The sequence below is a fragment of the Protopterus annectens genome, chromosome 3.part1 (genome assembly GCF_019279795.1).
Source record: "Protopterus annectens isolate FY-2018-M chromosome 3.part1, PAN1.0, whole genome shotgun sequence".
NCBI lineage: Eukaryota > Metazoa > Chordata > Ceratodontiformes > Protopteridae > Protopterus > Protopterus annectens.
In genome coordinates this window covers 1,334,893,250-1,334,915,115 of record NC_056732.1, presented here as the reverse complement: position 1 = coordinate 1,334,915,115, position 21,866 = coordinate 1,334,893,250, and the positions used below count along the sequence as shown (strand labels likewise).

The 21,866-nt window shown below is 43.1% G+C and overlaps 1 protein-coding gene across 2 annotated transcripts in view; it reads left to right on the top strand.

Annotated features, from left to right (window-relative positions):
- Positions 1–21,866, top strand: part of SGK3 (serum/glucocorticoid regulated kinase family member 3) — a 3,149,190-nt gene that overhangs the window by 2,528,141 nt on the left and 599,183 nt on the right. The gene's annotated exons all lie outside the window — the stretch shown is intronic.

The window sequence follows — 21,866 nt, the reverse complement described above, 5'->3', positions numbered from 1 at the left end:
CTAAATGCTAGGAGTCTAAACAGCCCTACAAGCTGTCCTCACTCTGGAGAATATAGACATCTGTGCCGTTACCAAGACATGGTTTAAATCCACAGAAGGTACTCCAGCAGTGCAAGGCTTCAGTACCTTCCACACATTTAGACCATCAGCTGCACAGGCAGGGACAAAAGGTGGAGCAGTCTCAATCTGTATTAGCGACAAGCATAACTCAAGGTCTGTTAAATAGGAAGATGCCCTGGAATTTATCCACGTGCAATTCACCATAAAAAAGGTCCCATACCATATCCTAGCAAGCTATAGGTCACCCTTTGTGTCCCTAGAATCCCATAGCTCATACCTAGAGCTACTAGAGACACTCACCATTAAACTCAATGTGCCATTCATGGAAGACTTTAACTACCCCTCTATAGACTGGGAAACGTACATTGTCTCATACTTGCAAGCAGAATGAAGGCTGGGCTTTATTAACACAATATCCTTGTCCTTATAGTGCTTACAACCACCAGAGGTTCAAACATACTGGACCTGGTACTGTCCAGTATGGGAGAGAACATCACCCCCACCCCCCCATGTCATGTCCCTCACTAGTAAGGTCAGATCACAAAGCCATCTCTGAAATAAAAGTCATCTTGTTAACCCCAGCAAATCACGTAACAGTTATGAGCTATTCCAAAGCAAACTACAGCCTATTATGAAGTAGTTTATCACTATGTGGAATTGTTCACAGAGACCCTTTACAGCCATGCAAATGGCTGTATAGAAGCTGCTGTGCCTACTAAAAGTAGGGTAAAAACAAACCACACTGGTGGAATCCTATCCTTAGGGATAGGGTATATAACAAAAGTATAAAATTCATGGCTAAAATCAGGAAGTGCAATTCCCATAATGATAGGAGCTTTGTAATTAAACTAAATGAGAAACTAAAAGGACTAATTAAGCCCAACAAGCTATTTACATGGTCAAGATAGCCTTACAGGTAAAGACAACCACAAGGCCTTCTACAGCTATGTCCGAAGATTCAAAGGTAGCACATGTCAGTGTACCAAACTGGTGGTCAGTGGTGCCACTTTCGTTCAGCAGAGTGACATAGCAAATTTGCTGGCTGACAAATTCAGCTCAAACGTCACTCCTAATTCCCCCCCTGCCTCCTTCCATGAAATAGCTACTAGCATAACCCCCTCAATTATTAACTGGGAGCAGGGTTTGGTGGCACTCACTGAGGCTAACAGAACAGCCACAGTGGGCTCCAACATTATCTCTGGATGCTTCCTAAATAGTTGGAAACGCAATCTATCATGACCACGCAAGTCAGTTTTCAACTACAGCCTCAAAACCGGCTTTGTATCATGAAAATGGAGGACTGCAATGGTTATCCCACTTCACAAGGGTGGATCATCAGCTGATCATGGAAACTACAGACCTATTAGTCTGACATGTCTAATATGCAAAGCCAGTGAATGAATTATCATGGAAATGATCAACAAAGACATAGGCAACCTTCAGACACTGGATCCAAACCAGTTTGTCTTTGTCAAGGGAAGATTATGAGAAGGTCACCAAGACAATGGATGAGGGGGAAACTGTGCATACCACCTACCTGGACCTGGATAAGGCATTTGATACAATACCCCACTCCATTATAGATGACAGACTCACCCAACTGGATGTAAACCCCTACACAACTCACTGGATTGCCAGCTGGTCTGCAGACACAACTCTGGAAGTCAGAATTAGTGATACCACCTCCACTAAGAGACAGGTCACCAACGGGGTACCTCAGGGCCTCGTGCTGGGACTGTTCCTGTTTGGCATCTACTTCTCAGAGGCAAAGGCTAATGTTGAGGGCCTTTGGCTGACCAAGTTTGCAGATGACTAATAATTGGGAGCTATCATTGATTACCCCTATGCCACAAATATTTTACAAGAGGGTCTAACACAGACAAATGACTGATGCCAAAATCATGGACTAAAACTCAATGCCAAGAAATGCATTATAGTGCCTTTTGTGAAAACTGCCACCCAGGCTAATTACTTTATTAATAATACACCCCTAAGAGATGACCCAGTAGTCAGGGATCTAGGAACGTAAGTAGTCAGTAATCTGGCCTTTGACTAACATGTGGCCAAGGCTGTAAGAAAATCCTTCTATGTGGCCCAGCTTATAAGTAAGGGCATGGCATCCAGGTCCAAGGAAGTCATAGTGCCACTTTATAGGTTCATAGGTAGATACTAGGCTATCTGCCCTAAGGCATTTATAAGCCTAGCCAGAGTGTATTTGGCTTCCGCCTCCCTATTAGATTAGCCTGCTGTGTCTCTGTAAAGTAGGTCACAGAAGGTACCCTTTTAAGATTAGTTTACTATGCCTCTGTCTAGCAGGGACACAGAAGAGATTCCAGGGGTGAATTTACGATTTCCCATCCACGCGTCAAGATTTTGCTTGAAGAGGGTGAGCGAGGGGCTATGTCTAACATGAATTGGGATTCTATTCCAGAGTGAGGGGAGCCTCTGGGAAATGAATCTGTCCCTCCAGCATGTCCTATTTATTTTTGTGCTGAGGTTTAGGTCCCTGGAACGTGTACCTCTAAGGGACTTGGATTTTTTGAGGTGGAGCATGTCCATTAATTCTGGGTTTGACATGACTTTGTACGTCAGGCATAGATCGCCTCTGAGTAGGTGGTAAGCAACTGAGTAGAGCTGGAGTTTCTTTAGTCGAGCTGCATAGGACATCTGTTTGTAGCCCATGATCCTCTTGGTGAGGTACTTTTGGGGTCTCTCCAGTTGCTGCAGGTGTCAGGTAAGGTACATCCCAAAAGGGGCATTGTATTCAATTATGGGCCTGACGAGTGACGAGTAGAGGGGCACAATGACCTCTCTTGATCTAGATGCGAACCCTTTCGTGATAAGGTGGGCTATATAGAAGGTCTTTCTAACCACTTTGGCAACGTGATTATCAAAGGAGAGATTACGATCTACGTTGGTCCCCAAATCTCTAATTACTTCTTCCATATTTAATGGATTACCACCTATGTGGTAATTTGTGGGCACCTTGTTTTTCCCAAAGGGGATGACTATGCACTTTTTAGCATTTAGCTTGAGGCCATGGCTCTGGCACCAGGCATCCATCTCTGTGAGACCCTTTTGGAGGATGCTTGTGTCAGCTGGAGATTCGATTATGGCCCCCAGTTTGCAGTCATCTGCGAACTTTGTCAGCCATAATCCCCCCGTGTTAGCCTGAACCTCAGAGAAGTATATACGGAACAAGGGAGGTCCCAGAACTGAGCCCTGTGGGACGCCACTTGTAACTGGTTTGGATTCGGACATGGCACCTGCGATTTTGACCATGTGGGTTCTATCTCTGAGCCAGTTTGCAACCCATCTTGTGATATAGGGGTTGATATTTAAGCTGGTAAGCTTATTTATGATGCCCGAGTGGGGTATTGTGTCGAAGGCTTTTGCGAGGTCCAGGTAGGCTGTGTGGACTACCTTGCCCTCATCTATGGCTTTGGTAACTGTTTCAAAGAAATCAACTAGGTTTAAGAGGCAAGATCTGCCCTTAACAAAGCCGAATTGGGTAGGGTCCAGTGTCTGGGGGCTCCCAATGTCTTTGTTTATGAGTTCCATGATAATACGCTCCATAGCTTTACAGACCAGACTAGTCAGGCTTATGGGGCGATAGTTTCCGGGGTCCGTTGTGGCACCACCTTTGTGGAGTGAGACTACTGTAACAGTACGCCATTCTTTGGGTACATATCCTGTAGTAAGGCTAAGTTTGAACAGTGACTTAATGTGAGGGTTCAGTTCTTCTTGGAGCTCATGTAAGACACAGCCTGGGACACCGTCCGGTCCCATAGATGCTGTGTTTTTTGCTTTGGAGAGGGCAGGTTTCACCTGTGCATCTGTGATGTCAGGGAGGTTACATTCAGTTGGGATAGGCATTGCTCCTTTGGGGGGGGGGGGAGTTTGCACTGAATCTGTCTGCCAGAATGTTGGCTATGTCTGTAGGTTCGGTATACTTTGTACCGTTCTGCAACAATTCAGAGCATATCTGGGAGTTCCACCCATGTTCCTGACATAACTAAAGAAGGCCTTGTGATTATCTTTAGTGTCTAGGGCAATTTTTCTTTCAAAACTGGCCTTTGATGATTTTATAAGGGATCGAAGTTTCTTGCTAATACTGATCAGAGATGCCTTCCCTTTTTGGGATTTTGCTTTGTCATGTAGTAGCTTCCTCCTTCTGTTGTATAGCTTATTTATGGCCGGGGTCCACCAGGCTGGTCACCTGTTTTTGGAGGAGTGAGTCTTGGTTTTATTTGGGATAGCATGATCCATGCTTTCCTGCAGGTGCTCATAGAACGCATTTGTAAAGGATTCTGCGGATTGGGCTGTATTATCCTCTGGCCCAGGGGCTTTGAAGGATTCCACCTCAGTCTTGAGAAGTGCAAAGTTGGCTTTTGAGAAATTCTTTACAGTGATTTCCTTGGCTGGGGGTGGGGACGGGATATGGATGTCCAGGGAAATTTGTTTATGGTCTGATCTTGCCAATGAGGGGTTTACCTCTGGTGTGGAACATAGAGTCCCCATTTTGGTGATGACCAGGTCCAATATGTTGTTCCCTCTTGTGGGAGTGGTGAGCAGTTGTTCCATTGCGTTAGAGTTTATAAATTCAAGGAACCGTTGAGTGAGGGTGTTTGGGCTTGAGTAGTTTTCCCAGTCAGTGTTTGGGTAGTTGAAGTCACCCAATAACATAGTGTTTGGAGAGACCTTCACATTCTCCAGTGATGTTCATCGTGTTACCCTGCTGCAGTCATCACACTTGGATTATCCTGTCATCAGGCGGTCCCACAGTCGGCCGGAATTCCAAAGTCTTGGTCCGGCGTTGGTTGCTGTCGCTTCTTCCCTGACGTCAGTGTGCCAGGGGTATATATATTGCAACCAACGCCATTTTCTTCAGACTTTCTTGCCGCGAGGTGCCCGAAGCAGAAGCAGTTTGCAAGTGCCGGTCGGCCGACTCCTGAGATTTTCTAATTCAAATTTTAGACCAAAGTCTTCTATAAAGCTAAGTACCCCGTTGGGGAAACTTTTCTTGCCTCAGACCGATGTCAGAAAAAGTTAACAATTGTATTTCTTGTGGGAAGCAAATACCTCATAAGGATTTTCATTCTTATTGCATACCTTGCCTAGGCCCAGACCACAACATCACTAGTTGTCGTTTTTGTGCTATGTTTAATAAACGTACTATTAAAAGACGCTTTGGTTTCGCACGACACTACTTCGGTAGAAAATTTAATTACAGTATGCCGTCGAAGCAACCGACTACCGGCGTGCACAAAAAACGCAAGGATAAGGACAGACAGCCCAGGCCTAAGCCAGATTCCGAGGCCTCGACTGCTCCGGTCTCTGGTTCGCCGGTCCTCAGTGAGGCTCCGACACAGCCCCTGACTACCGCAGATCTGGAACCCGAGACCGCTTCAGAACTTTTGGCGGAATGTACCAGGCCGACGCAACCATTTTGTTCAGGCCCTACCGACGACATTGCTGATAAAGATGTCGGTGCTGCAGAAACACCATCGGTTTCTGAAGGCGTTTTCAGACCGACGACGCTCACCATTAAAATGTATCCTAAGATGAAGACTCCTATTAAATCTAAAAGGACTGCACTTCAGTCCCCTGTTCAAGGCCCCATGCCTAAGAAACAGATGCTCAAAATGGCTGAAGATTTGATCTCTTTAATCAGGGGTTCCCAGCCTCCTCCTGACAAAAGGCCTAGACAAGAGGAAGATTATGCATCCTCTGAACAAGTGTCCATTTCTTCAGCCTCCTCTGAAGACCAAGATTACTCCTTCTCCCCTTATGAAGATTCTGATGCTGAGGATTCCATTCCCTCAGCTTCTCCTCCTGAAGACTACTCCTTTGGGGAAACTTTACACACTATGAGGGAACATTTCCACTGGGAAGGTCAGGACTACTCTGACTCGAAGAAAAGGCTCAGAGAGTTTCTTTTACTCCCCCAGCACAGACCACTTGCCATCTCACCCGTGTTAGACATTGTGGATGATGTTTACTTAGAATCCAGTTTGAACCCAGACTCTCTACCTCCTGCTCCGGCCAAGCCTGACAGCTACTATAGAGTGCCTGATTCCCACAAATTTCTATATAAAAGTCCTGTTGCTGACCCAGAGACAATCTCCCAGGGTCCCAAAGGGGCTAAGGCTTCTATGGCTAAAAATCCTGTACCCTCTGAAAGGGATTCCAGAGCGCTAGACAGGTGGGGGAAAAAGGTTTACACCTCAGCCACTCTAGCTATGAGGGCACTAAATTGCCAATTTCACATGCTTAAGTATCAGCAATTTCTAATCTCTCAGTTAAAGCAAAGAATGACCACTCTCCCTCAACAGTCTGAATTGAAAGAAATGCAGGATCTGTTGCATGCAACTGAACAGGTGGGCAAACACACCTTACAATGTGGGTTTGATTCTCTGGAGGCATCCTGTAGAGCAGCTGTCACTGGGTCTGTTATACGTAGGCAGCTGTCACTGGGTCTGTTATACGTAGGCATGCTTGGTTAAAGGAACAAACTCTGCCTGATCATGTTAAAGCAAAGCTTCTAGATGCTCCCTTACAGCAGGATGTTCTTTTTGGAGTTAAAGCAGAAGAAGTCTTAAAGAAAATGGAGGATAAGGCAAAATCTATGCAGACAGTCAAAGATTTCCTACAGGTACAGCCCCTCGCTTCAGCAGAAACTGGCCAACAAAGAATTGGTCCTTTCCAGCTACTGACAGACCACAGAGGGGTAAATTCAGACATCCAAGAGGCAGAGGACAACCACAAGCCCAGTACAAACCTCGCCAATGGGGCACTACAACACAGAAGAGAGGAGAAGACAGGTCCCAATCTACCAGAAGGCAAACTTAGTGACTTGCACCTCATCCGGCCAAGCAACTCTCTCTTGGCAGCCCCCTTGGGAGGAAAGCTCGCACTTTTTTCAGACAACTGGCACATTGTCACAAAGGACAAATGGGTCCTAGACATAGTTTTACGAGGATACAGATTCCATTTTCACACCTTGCCAATGAAAAGAGGAATGCCAAACCTGCCACAAAATCAGTGGGCAGAGGCACAAAAGCAAATTACAGCTCTCATGGACATGAAAGCCATTCAACTGGTACTGACTCGAGAGCAAGGTCAAGGATTTTACTCAAGACTCTTTCTAGTGCCCAGAAAGGACAATGCTTGGAGACCTATTCTAGACCTTTCAATTTTAAACACATTCTTACAAGTACCCAAATTCAAGATGCTAACACTACAGCAGCTTCTTCCCATGTTGGGCAAGGAGGCATGGCTAGTAACGTTGGACCTCAAGGAGGCATACCTGCATGTCCCTATCAGACAAAGTTGCAGAAGATACCTCCATTTCATTGCAGGTTCAACCCATTACCAATTCTCTGCACTGCCCTTTGGCTTACCTACTGCGCCAAGAGTCTTCACAAAATGCCTGGCACCAGTAATTGCATACTGCAGACAAAGAGGAATTCAAATATACCCATACCTGGACGACTACCTCATCCAAGCAGAAAGCAAGGACATTCTCTTACATCATCTGGCTTTTGTAAAACATCTACTAAACTGCCTGGGGTACACAGTAAACGAAAAGAAGTCAAAACTGGTACCCTCACAAAATATGACATTCCTGGGTGCCAGCTTAAACACAACGGCCCAGTAGGCTTATCTGACGCCAGACAAGCAACTACAACTGACTCAATATTTCAAAACAATGGCAACAAAGACCCAATTAACTGCAAGAAAAATTCTGCAGGCTTTGGGCTTCACAGCATCTTGCATACTACTAATACCATTTGCAAAGCTGCATATAATGAAATTACAGTGGTACCTAAAAAGCGTATGGTCTCAACACAGCCACAGCTTGGACACAATGATATCTCTCATTCCCTGCCTACAACAGGAGTTTCTATGGTGGTCACAGGCATGTCACCTCAACAAGGGTCAGCCGTTCACCTTGCCCCCAGCCAGGCAAACTATCACAACAGATGCATCAGACTACGCCTGGGGGGCACACATGGCAGGACAGTGCGTTCAAGGCGTATGGACTGCAGATCAAAGGAATCTGCACATCAATCAAAAAGAGATGCTAGCTGTACAGAAAGCTCTGACAGCCTTCAAGAATCTATTACATCCAGGACAACTTACAATAAAGACGGACAACACCACAGTAATGTGGTACATAAACAAACAAGGGGGTACTCACTCCTACCCTCTATGCAGGCAAGCAATGATCTTATGGAACACAGCTCTAGCTTACCAAGTTCAGTTACAAGCTCAATTCCTGCCAGGAAAGAAGAACACATTGGCAGACGACCTCAGCAGAAACATCATGGATCCCCACGAGTGGAAACTAGATCCACAAGTATTTACAATGATAACTCAGAAATGGGGCCTTCCAGACATAGATCTGTTTGCCAGTCCTCAAAACTATCAAATAACAAAATTTTGTACAAGGACACTTCACCATCAAGCTTGGAAAGTAGACACACTCTCTTTCAGTTGGAAAAACCTGACAGCATATGCCTTCCCTCCATTGCCTCTCCTCACAAAGGTGCTTCTGAAAGTCAAAAAGGAGAGACCACGACTGATTCTCATAGCCCCAGACTGGCCACGTCAGCACTGGTACCCACTATTGAGTAATATGGCCCATGGCCCACCTTGGATCTTACCACAAATTACCCATTTGCTCACACAACAAAACAATCAGATTCTTCACAGCCAACTCAAAACCTTAAATCTGGCTGCATGGCAAATCACCTAAGCATCCAGCCAGCTCCTCTTTCCCAAGCAGTTATGGATGTTATTCTGGAAGCTAGGAGGCCAAGCACCAGGAAGGCTTATTCAGACAAATGGAAAAGGTTTTGTGCCTGGAACCAAGCTAAAGGCCAAGACACATTTCAGCCTCACATGCCTCACATTTTACAGTACTTAACTGGGATGTTGCACAAAGGACTTTCCTTCTCCTCCATTAAAATCCATGCTTCAGCTATTTCAGCCCACTACAACATGGATCCACCCTTATTTTTGCATCCACTTCTAAGGCAGTTCCACAGAGGGGCAAAAAACATTAGGCCCCCCAGGAGAGCACCTACACCAACATGGGACCTCAATTTTGTTCTGGAAAAACTAACGCTACCCCCCTTTGAACCAGCTTTCTCTGTAGATCTTCAGTTCCTATCATGGAAGACTGCCCTGCTGCTAGCAATAACTTCAGCTAGAAGAGTCTCAGAGCTGCAGGCACTAATGGCAGTGGAACCTTTCCTCATTTTTCATCAAGACAGAGTTTCTCTATGAACTAATCCTTCCTTTATGCCTAAGGTGGTTTCCAGTGTGGCTTTAAATCAAACTATCCACTTACCCACCTTCTTCCCAAATCCACAGAACAAAGGTGAGAGACTCCTGCATTCCTTGGACATTCACAGGCAACTTCGTTACTACTTGGACAAAACTAAGGCTTTCAGAAAATCTGACCAGCTCTTTGTATCCTATGCTACAGCTTCACAAGGGAAGGCTATTTCAAAACAAACCAGTTCCAAATGGATAGGACATTGCATACGTTTCTGCTATGCCCATCATGGAAAACCAGTTCCTGCTACCATTAGGCCCCACTCTACCAGGGCAACAGCTACATCTACAGCTTTTCTCAGGGGGGGGGTTCCAACCAAGGAGATTTTGGAAGCTGCAACTTGAAGTTCAGTACACACCTTTACCAAACACTATCACTTACCACTTTACTCTAAGACTAGGGCAGGCTTCACCACTGCAGTTCTGCAGGGCCTTATAGCCTCTTCCAACCCTCTATGATTCCTCCACCCATCCTTAGCTTTGGGATTCAACCCAAGTGTGATGACTGCAGCAGGGTAACACAATGAACATAGTACAGTTTTGTACCTACCATAAATGTAGATGTTCGAGTGTACACCCTGCTGCAGTCCAGGTTACCCTCCCTCCATCCCCTCTGAACTAACTGGCTAAAATCTCTACAATACCTTCCTGATGTATTTGCTTGTAGCTGGAGGGATTTTGTGTTTGTGCAAAATGTACTCAATTTGGTACTAATTACTGACCACCTTTTTGGGGGCACCGGACATCTGGGGCAAGAAAAACTGAAGAAAATGGCGTTGGTTGCAATATATATATATATATATACCCCTGGCGCACTGACATCAGGGAAGAAACGACAGCAACTGACGCCGGACCAAGACTCTGGAATTCCGGCCGACTGCGGGACCGCCTGACGACAGGATAACCCAAGTGTGATAACTGCAGCAGGGTGTACACTCGAACATCTACATTTATGGTAGGTACAAAACTGTACTTTCTCAGGAATGCCAAGTGGGGTTCCTGTAATAGGGAGGGTGTTCTGTAGCAGGCTACAAACTGAAAGGCAGTTTTGCCCGCTGTTAGTTGCACATGAATGGTTTCCGATGCTTCGTGCATTGCCACTAACCTGGAGGTGTAGGTATCTTTGATGAATATAGATACTCCCCCTCCTTTTGTGCTTCAGTCCGAGTTTTGGGGCCGAAACGCATGGTATGAGTTATAACCTGGTAGTGCTGGGGTGCTCTCAGGAGCCTTGAACCAGGTTTCTGTTACTGCACAGACATCGATTTTCTCCATACTGAGGAGAGCCTCGAGTGCGTGCATCTTGAGGTTTAGACTACTGGCATTGAGTAGCATTACCTTTAGTTTTTTTATCCTTGGGTTGTCTATGGAGGTGGGTTTGTCCTTTGAGCCTTGCCTAAAAAAGGCACTATGGGGGTGGCAAGAGCCTTGGCCAGTATAGGAAAGCCTAAGGGTGACAGGTGCAAGCCGTCCCTAGCGAAGCAACGTGGCTTGTCAAGCATGTCATCCCAGGCTGACAGACACTGGATCCCCTTTGAATGACACCATTACTTTAGCCAGTTTTTGAAACTGATCATTTTGTCTTTATACTGTGGCATCATTCTTGGTGAGGGCAAGATGCTACTCAAGGTCAGGGTCATACCAGCCTGGGCTACATCTCTTTTCATGTATTCCAGGGAGGTACGTCTCAGGTCATTCACACCAGCATGGACAATGACGGAGTCATACTTGTACTTGCTTTGGAGTGACCTGAGTGCTTGCGTTATGTGGTGGATCCTGGCACCCGACAGGCACCTTACAGTGACCTTCTCCTTGTTCAGTCTGGTGTGCGGGACGTCAGTGTGCCAGACAGTAGAGTCCCCTATAACAAGTGTATTTGGTGTGTTGTTTGGCCTTAAGGGCTGTGACTGTGAGGCACATTGATTTTGTGAGATATGTGATTCGTGGGTATTGTTGAGGGGTGGCTGTTGCTTGGATATCTGCTTAGGAGGTCTTTGCTGTTTAGGCAGATTTTTATTTAGAGCCTCCGAGTATGTTTTTGTGTGTTTATGTGTTGGGTATGCAGATGCAATAGGTCTATGTGAGACTGGATTTGTGGTGTGGGTGGTTACCTTTTCCTCCTGACTGACTGTGCCAGTCTTGGTTTGAGAGAGCTCTGCCTCCAGTTTGGCTGTGTAACTGCATCTCTCACATGTATTAGAGTTTGTTGGAAGGAGGTGAGGGTTGTCTGTGTACATAAGGCAATTGTAACATTGCCTCAAAATTCCCAGATTTACCAGCTGGACTGGAGAGTAACCTTGAAACTGACCCTTGGACATACCAGATTAGTATAGGGAACTGTTTTTTTTACTGATCAAATTAGGGAAGGGAGATGATTTTTCACTTGATCAGGAAGGACCAATCGGGAGCCTAATACTTATGAGAAGTCAAGGAGGGTGTAGTGCTTTAGTTAGTTAGTGTTTCCTTATAAGAGCTGAGCAAGTGCAGGGCTTTAGAAAGAGAATAGAGTGATTACTTTGAGAGTTTGAACAGTTCTTATTCGGCCCTTATCAGACACATCGAGTATAATGTCCCCTTAGTCATCTACCTGACCAGACATATGCAACAGTTGGAATGCCCATAAAGGTTCCTTGCCAGGAGAATCTAGGATATAAACACATTGCCCTGTATGGATCACCTTAAAGCCCTGTCTCTACACTCAGTCTCCTACAGGTTACTGAGAAGCAATCTATCCTTGGCATACAAGGCATCCTCTGATACGGTATTAATGGATGTTTTGCACATCCACAAAATGAACAGCAATAAAACCAGTAGAGCCTAGGATTTAAATTTTGCTTGCATCCTAAATAAGACATGTTGGCAAGACAGATACATGTGTCAGAGGATCCCCATGCTCTGGAACAGGCTGCCAGTCTATGTGAAGCAGAGTCAATCCCTAACCCTATTTAAGGATAACCTCAACCAATGGATGAGAAATCGGAAATTCACCCAAGTTCTGGCTGCCATATCTGATAGACAGAGGCAGACAGAAATGGCCAAACTAACATACCTCACTCCACATAACCTCTTGAAACCTCCTAACATACACCCTTCTAATAAACGCCCATGATGTATAGGGACACAATCGGGTTGAATTGCATCGCTAGGCTTATAAAGGCCCTAGTGGTTGTTGGCCTATTATGTAACTCTGAACCTATGAACTATGAATGTTGTTTGACTTCCAAATAAGAGTACTTTACTTCCACCCATATGTATATACATGATGGAATCAAGCTTTCTGGCACTTTTCATTTCTTTATTAGAGATACATTTTAGTAATATTCAACTCTTGATACTAGTTTTGATTTTCCCTTGTACAGAAATCTGTTAAGGTGATTACAGTAACCATTACCCTCTCATGTGGTAGGGAATACTGAATGAAATCCTTTTCCTCCTTGCACTACCTTTGAGAACACCAGTGGACTGCAAAGTGCATCTCTAAATGCATGCAGTAATCACAGTAAATTCACTGACTTGGAATGCCAGCTAAAACTTGCAACCCTGATATTTCAATTATTACTAAATCACAGCTGAAGAAAGGCAGTGCTACTCCTAACACAACTGATTCAACTTTCCAAACTTGCCACAGTCAGAGCCCATGCTTAACGGCAGATGCTAGTGTTCTTATTTTGGTCATGGGACCGTTTTCTTGTAAATTAGTAGCAACTTATCAAAACTTCACAGATTGTGACTAGATATGTGAATATTTTATAGCAGGGCACCTTAAGCTTGCAGTTACTCTACTTTACAATATCCAACCTTCCTTACTGAGACGGTCACATCTTCATTTATATGTCATACTACAGTGGACATCCATACACTGTCATCCTTTGGAACTTAAACATTCACTGGGCCAGTGCTGTAAAAACTCTCTAGATGACTGGCTGGGTAAACAGTATTTTTCCTCAAATAGTAAAGTCAGTCACAAGGCCCAAGTGTCTTAGTAATGCACTTTGCATTGGGTTTGATGCTTACCAACACTAGAGATGTTCAAAATCCAAAGTACTTTCAGTTCGGTGTCTTTTGCATTGTCACCATCATTGTCAGCCTAAAGCCGAAGGGACAGTTGAGTCATGTAGGTGGTTTGGACTCCATATGGAAACAGTGTTATTTCCTGATGTCACTGCATCAGTGGGAAAAATGACTCCATTATACTACCTTCCAAAATTTGCTAAATACTGTATTGGCTTTGTGACATAAATACTGCTGTCTAGTCAGGTGGTTGAACACTGACTCCATGGACTACTCTTGAGGTCAGATCATCCTTCATTGCAAAGAGAAATACTTAGTCCACCTTTAATTATGGAACAATCCGTTTAGCTGGTTGGCATTTATACTCAATAAGCAAGTGCAAAAGAACAATAGATAAGTGTAAATAAATTGATCAGTGCTATTTTATGTTTTGTCATTTTTTATATTCAATTTACTGTACAGCAATTTACATAATGTAATTTTCTTTATCCTCTACATAACTGTGCTACTATTTCACTCTGCTGTGTTATAATAGGACTGATCAGTCTTCCTGTACTTCTAAGATTTGAGGCCAGCAGGACTCTAGTAACTTGGCAGCTAAAACTTTCCTAAGCAGCCTACCTCTTCTTTTTCTCACACAGTGTTGTGTATGGAGGAATTCTCTTCCCAGATATTTTTGCCGCTCATAAGTGCAGTCGTCCCTACCAGTCATTCCAAGGTTGTTTATTTTAGGAGTTGATTTATTGATGTTTATCGTGTTACCCTGCTGCAGTCATCACACTTGGGTTATCCTGTCATCAGGCAGTCCCGCAGTTGGTTGGAATTCCAAAGTCTTGGTCCGGCGTTGGTTGCTGTCGTTTCTTCCCTGACGTCAGTGTGCCAGGGGTATATATAATGCATCCGACGCCATTTTCTTCAGTCTTTCTTGCCGCGCGGTGCCTGAAGCAGAAGCAGTTCGCAAGTGCCGGTCGACCGACTCCTGAGATTTTCGAAGTCGAATTTCAGATCCGAAGTCTTCAATAAAGCTAAGTACCCCATTGGGTTAACTTTTCTTGCCTCAGACCGATGTCAGAAAAAGTTAACAATTGTATTTCTTGTGGGAAGCAAATACCTCATAAGGATTTTCATTCTTACTGCATACCTTGCCTAGGCCCAGACCACGACGTCACTAGTTGTCGTTTTTGTGCTAGGTTTAATAAGCGTACTATAAAAAGACGCTTTGAATTCGCACGACACTAGTTTGGTAGAAAATTTAACTACACTATGCCGTCGGAGCAACCGACTACCGGCATGCACAAAAAACGCAAGGATAAGGACAGGCAGCCTAGACCCAAGCCAGACTCCAAGGCCTCGGCTGGTCCGGTCTCCGGTCTTCAGTGAGGCTCCAACGCAGCCCCTGACTACTGCAGATCTGGAACCCGAGACCACTTCGGAACTTTTGGCGGAAAGTACTAGGCCGACGCAGCCATTTTGTTTAACCCCTACCGACAACACTGCTAAAAAAGATGTCGGTGCTGCAGAAACACCTTCGGTTTCTGAAGGCGTCTTCAGACCTACGATGCTCACCATAAAAACGTATCCTAAGACTAAGATTCCTATTAAACCTAAAAAGACTGCACTTCAGTCCCCAGTTCAAGGCCCCATGCCTAAGAAACAGATGCTCAAAATGGCTGAAGATTTGATCTCTTTAATCAGGGGTTCCCAACCCCCACCCGACAAAAGGCCTAGACAAGAGGAAGATTATGCCTCCTCTGAACAAGTGTCTATTTCCTCAGACTCCTCTGAGGACCAAGATTACTCCTTCTCCCCTTATGAAGATTCTGATGCTGAGGATTCTATTCCCTCAGCTTCTCCTCTTGAAGACTACTCCTTTGGGTTAACTTTGCACACTATGAGGGAACATTTTCACTGGGAAGGTCAGGACTACTCTGACTCAAAGAAAAGGCTCAGAGAGTTTCTTTTACTCCCCCAGCACAGACCACTTGCCATCCCCCCAGTTGTAGACATTGTGGATGATGTTTACTTAGAATCCAGTTTGAACCCAGATTCTCTGCCTCCTGCTTCAGCCAAACCTGACAGATACTATAGAGTGCCTGATTCCCACAAATTTCTTTATAAAATAAACCAAACCTCCATTTAAAGAGCTAAAGTCTCTACCTAATGCCACAAGAGTATATACATTCTAATTTAAAAACATTAATATCAGAAATCAACATTTAAAACATAAAACACTAAAAACAATGTTAAATATGTTATACATATAAATAAATGTAAATGTAAATATATGTATTAAATGTGGGAAAATACATATGTTAATGTTTTTCATCTGGTTAAAGCCCTCAATTTAAGAATGCTTCTAATGGAAACAGAACCATTCAAGCTCGGGGGGGGGGGGCAAAGCATTCAGTTTCTGTTGCCAAATCAATTCCTTTTCATCTAACTTCAAGCCCATTGGCCCACCCCTAATATTGTCAACAATTTTTTCAATAACAAGAAATTTAAAAAGAAATTTAAATGTTTTTAAATTAGAATGTGTATACTGTTATGGCATTAACCCGCGGTGGTGGTGCTGCGGTAGCGTTGTCGCCTCACAGTAAGACGCTGTCCGGTTCGATTCTCAGCTAGAGCGTCTTCTGCATGGAGACATGCGTGAATGGGTGTACCTTCATTGAAGGTTGTGTGTCAGGGCTGGTAACTCGGCACGTAAAAATCAACTACCAATCATTAGCGGACCGGAGTTCCGCTGTGGTGACCCCTAACCGGGAAAAGCCGAAGGACGCATACTCTTATGGCATTAGGTAGAGACTTTAGCTCTTTAAATGGAGGTTTGGTTTATTCAATTCTGAAGTGATGTCATAATTTGCAAGCTTATTTAAGTTTTGTAGTATGTTTCTTGATTTGTCTGATGAAGTTTGATCATTTCAGTAAACAAAAGCGCTTACCTTACTATAGGACTCAGTGTGTTTTTTTTCTCTAATTTTTAAACAATTTTACATCTCCCAAATCTCGTATGCTTAGTTTTTGATTAATTTATTAGCATATTACTCTCCTGTGCCCAAACAGTCAGTTTAGTCAAGTGCTTTTGCAGACATGCTGTACCTGTAACACATGTAATTAGCTTACTCAATTTCAAGTCATCTGCATGCAGACTGTAGAACACATCAGATGAAAAAGATAGAGCTGAAAGATACAATCTAAACAAATATGGGCCTGGGACAGAGCCCTGTGGAACACCCTGACTGTAACTAAGAATTTCACCTGGCCAGTTGCTGTATGATACTTACCAACCATGTCCTGTTTGTAGGTCATGCAGCTATCCATCTTATCAAGAGTACATCAATACCCAGTTGTTCTAATTTATTGATCAGTTTTTTGAATATGACCCTATCAAATGCCAAAGTTAAATCTAAATAAGTTATATCACAGCATAATTTTTCATACATAGCATCATGTTATAGGTGGTAATAAATATATTTTCAACATATCCATACCAATATATGGTTTCATGTCCCAACCTTTCCAGTTCTGACAATAATTTATCCAAGATTACCTTCTCCATTATTTTTCCACAACATGAAAGCAGACTTTAGGGCCTCTATGACTCTGGATATGTCTTGCTCCCCTTTCCCTCAAAGACAGGTTTAATAAGTACTTGTCTCCAATCTTGAGGAATTTCCCCATAATTTATGCAGCCTAGTAAATAGTAGATATAATGGCACTGTAGGTTCTTTCCGAAGTGTTCTCAGGTCATTATTACTAATTCTGTCTCCTCCCTGTGCTTTGTGTGGACCCAGTTTGCATAGTTCTTTTCAGTATGTCAGTATCTGAGGTTACTGGGATGTCACTAGAACAACTTATCACCCCCTTTTTGGAACCAAACTGCTTTGCAAAAGATTTTGTGTATTTGCGCCCACACACACACACACACACACACACACATATATATATATATATATATATATATATATATATATATATATATATATATATTTATCTATATAAATAAAAATGTAAATGTTCGTTTGTTCAAAATCTTAAATCTCTGAAAGTTCTTCACCGATTGCTTTGAAATTTTCACACAGTGTTGCATTTGAATACACGCGTGTTTTCATATACCTACTATTATATAGATGTCACACGTTGCATTCGAATACGCGCATGTTTTTATATACCTACTATGGATTCTATATATTTGTATACAAATATGCAATTTTATATGTTTTTGTTATAACTTTCTTACTTCTTTTTCAGTGCATTCGATCTGCTTTAGTTCATCCAAATAATGCCTCACAGAAGATCAAACTTAGGTCGTCATACTCGTGGAGCAGAAGCAGTGCGACGAGTAATTGCAAATCAAACTGAGGAAGAATGGGCATCAGCGAACGAGTGAAACAGACAAAGAATGGCTCAAATACATGCCGAGGAAGCAGCAGAGTGACGTGCAGCCAGACTTGAGGATGCACGGTTACGAGCACAGCGATCGCATTCTGCAGCTTCAGATCTGCTTCGTTCTCCTCGATCGACACCAGCGGACAAAATAAATGCTTGCCTGAAATACTCTACTTTGTGGCGACACGTAAAGACGTTAAAATTAACTACAAATATGTGTGTCCAGCTGCAAAACGATCAATCAGCTGAGATATTCTCACATCAATTGCTGGAAATTGGGAACGGAAAGGTGCCGGTTGATCTGACCTCAGGATGAATTTCATTGCCGCATAACTTCTGCAAATAGTGATGTCAAAAGAAGAATTGGTTGAAAAAGTATTTCCCAATATTCAAACCAATTATAAGAATCACGATTGGCTGACTGAACGAGCTATTCTCGCGGCCAAGAACAAAGACGTCTACGAACTTAACAATATTATTCAGTCTAATATTCAAAGTGAGGCAGTCACATACAAGTCCGTCAACACTGTTGTGGAAGCAGATGAAGCGGTTAATTATCCAGCAGAATTTTTGAATTCACTCGATCTGCCAGGGATGCCACCGCACGTACTGCAATTGAAAATCAGCGTGCCAATTATCATGTTGTGAAATATCAACCAGCCAAAGCTTTTTGCAACGGCACGCAGCTTGCAGTAAAAAAATTAATGAGCAACTTTATAGAAGCAACAATCTTGACAGGACCTTTCAAAGGTGAAGATGTCTTCATTCCTCGCATTCCTGTGATTCCAACGGATATGCCATTTCAATTTAAGAGATTGCAATTCCCAATTCGATTGGCGTTTGCAATCACCATCAACAAAGCACACAGATTGCTTCTCACATTGACAATTATATGTTGCGTGTTCTAGAGTCGGCAAACCAGACAATCTCTATGTCTGCACAGACAATGGAGCAACAAAAAATATTGTATACCCACAAGCATTGTGAAATTAAAAATATTAGAAATGTGCGCTTTCTCTTTTCTTTCTTTTCCATTTAACCAGACTGAGCCACAGCAACGCGTGGCCGGGTACAGCTAGTATATACATATATATATATATATATATATATATATATATATATATATATGTATGTATCTTGATCTAGCTTAGCTAAAAGCATTCCTGCAACACTGTTACTTTGATTGGATAATCACGCTGGTTTCTGTTTCTTTGCCTTTAATAGCCAGTGTTTTAAACCAGTTGTACTTATTTGCTCAAGCTGTTTAAAGCTCCAATGAGAGGCCTTCTGTCATTTACTCTGCTGTGATACTGAAAAAAGATAAGTGCTTATTTTCAACTGTTTCTGCACTACTGTTTTACTCTACATCTGTGTAATATGTGCAACTGTTTTTAGTCTCCTTTTTTTGTCTGTTAGAGCTGAATTTCTGTTACTGTTTGTGACTTGTTGAGCTTGTAGTGAAATCTTTTGTCTAGAGAGGCCTAGCTGTTTTCTTTGTGGCAGAAAGAATCAGTCTAATTTGATCTAGCTAAAAGCATTCCTGCAACACTGTTATTTTTGACTGGATAATTGGGCTGGTTTCTGTTTCCCTGCCTTTAATAGCCAGTGTTTTAAACCAGTTGTACTTATTTACCAAGCTGTTCAAAGTTGCAGTGAGAGGCCTTCTGCCTTTGCTCTGCTGTGATATTGGAAAAAGATAAGTGCTTATTTTCAGCTGTTTCTGCACTTCTCTTTTACTGCATATCTGTATAATCTGTGCAACTGTTTTTTTTATTCCACCCACCCGCCCAACTGTTGTAGTGGTCTTAAGTCTTGGTTTGTTTTTTTGTTGCCTCCCTCTAATATAAAGTTGATACTGGACAACTCCACCAGTCACATTACATCAGTTCATTCTACTGTTTATAGTGACAACTTAGTGAAGGCGCCCCCACCCCTTCAGCTTCTAAACCTTGAATTAACACATTATCTTCTGTCTCTTCATTTTTTACTAACAAAAATAAATAAATAAAATAAAATACTGTACCTCTTTCTACTTCATTTTGCTATTTGTGCTTAGGACTTCAACTGCATTTAGTTTGCTGTATTTATTACACTGCTTTATTTGTGCTGTTTGTTAGTGTTGTGACTTGTGAGCTACTGTTTCAAAGCAATCTACTGATTAACTATATTTCATTGCTATCTACTGCAATTCATTACTGTCAAACTGCATTTTACTGCACTTTGTTGCTGTTTAACTGACTTTTACATACTGTGAGTTCTGTTCTTTTGACTATAAGTGATTAATCTGTGCTTCATTGTGAGTTTTTTCTTACTGAGTTCATAACCTTAAAATTGAGTAGCATAGTCTAAATACAGGTCTGCAGCATCCAGAGCTTCAGCTGCATGGTTTTAAACCCTTTTTGAAGTATTCCAGATACAAATTTTCCCTTAGTAGACCTTGTGTTATCATCTAGTAGTACTACTCGTAGACCTTCCTCCCTTTACCCTCTTAGCTCTTTCAGTTTCTGACAAATATGGATGGACAATTTCCTACATTTCCTTCTGCCAGTCTGGTGGATGTGGGCATCCTGAGACAGTGTAACAACTGCCTCATGTAAACGACAACCCGCTACTACTACCACATAGGAACACAATTTGTGAGAGATGCAATTACAACAAGCACCTAGTGTCATCGCTCTCTCCCCCACAAACCAGTATATCTGGCAATGGGAAGGTAGGAAACACAGACACCACACCTCAAACACCGCCCACACCTACACAACACACTTCCACATACACAAAGGCCCTCAACAAAAGCATACCCAAACAAAAGAGACCTCTGAGGCATAAACACATGCATACTCCACTGCCCACTACACCACACATAGTCCACACACCTGTGTCTCACAGCCACTAAGGCCTAAACATAAACCCAACATATTAGTCATAGGAGACTCCAGTGTGAGACACACAGATGTGCTCCTCACCAGGCTGGATAAGGAGAAAGTCACGGTTAGTTGTTTGTCGGGTGCCAGAATCCATCATATTACCAATGTACTGAAGTCTCTTAACAGGTACTGTTATGACTCTGTCATAGTCCATGTTAGAGTGAATGACTTGAGATGTACCTCCCTGGATTATATGAAGAGAGACATGATCGAGCTCGCTGAGTATCTGTCCCAGGCAGGTATGTCCCTAGCCTTAAGCAGCATTCTACCGTCACCCAGAATGATGCCTCAATACAAACTGAAAATGATTGACTTCAACAACTGGCTTAGTTTCTGGTGTCATTCAAAGGGGATCCAGTACCTGACAGCCTGGGATGACATAACTGACAAGACATGATGCTTTGCCAGAGATGGCCTGCATCTGTCTTCCTTGGGCTTCAGGCTCCTGGCAAAGGCTGTTGCCTCCCTCATAGTGGCTTTTTGGGCAATGCCATGAGGTCAAAACTACCAACATGAAAATTTCATCAAAATGTAAATTAAAGGTTATGCTGCTAAACGCTAGGAGTCTAAACATGAAACTGCACTCATTGCAAGCATTCTTAACCCTGGAAGAAGCTGAAATTTGTGCAGCCACAAAAACCTGGTTCAAAGCTGCAGAGAGCACACCAGTCATACCAGGTTACTCATCCTATCATTCATTCAGACCCCAAGCCGTGGGCAGCAAAACAAAAGGAGGTGGAGCTGCAATATATATAAAAGACGTACACACCTCTAGGCTGGTCAAACAGTATGATGCACAGGAAATACTCCAGGTGTAGTTAACAGTTGACTAGACTCCTATTCAAATCATAGCTAGCTACAGACCTCCAAATCTGACTGAAGATGCCCACTCCACCTGTCTGGACCTCTTCAAATCTATCAAGATTCAACCCTTTACCCTGATCCTGGGTGACTTTAACTATCCAACCATAGACTGGAAGAAATACTCATGCCAAAACATAAATGCCCATATATTCATTGATTTCGTCAATGCAAATGCCTTGGACCAGTTGGTTGACACCCCCACAAGAGGTGAAAATATCTTGGACTTGGTATTAACCAACATGAGTAACCACTGCAGCATCCCTACAGCGT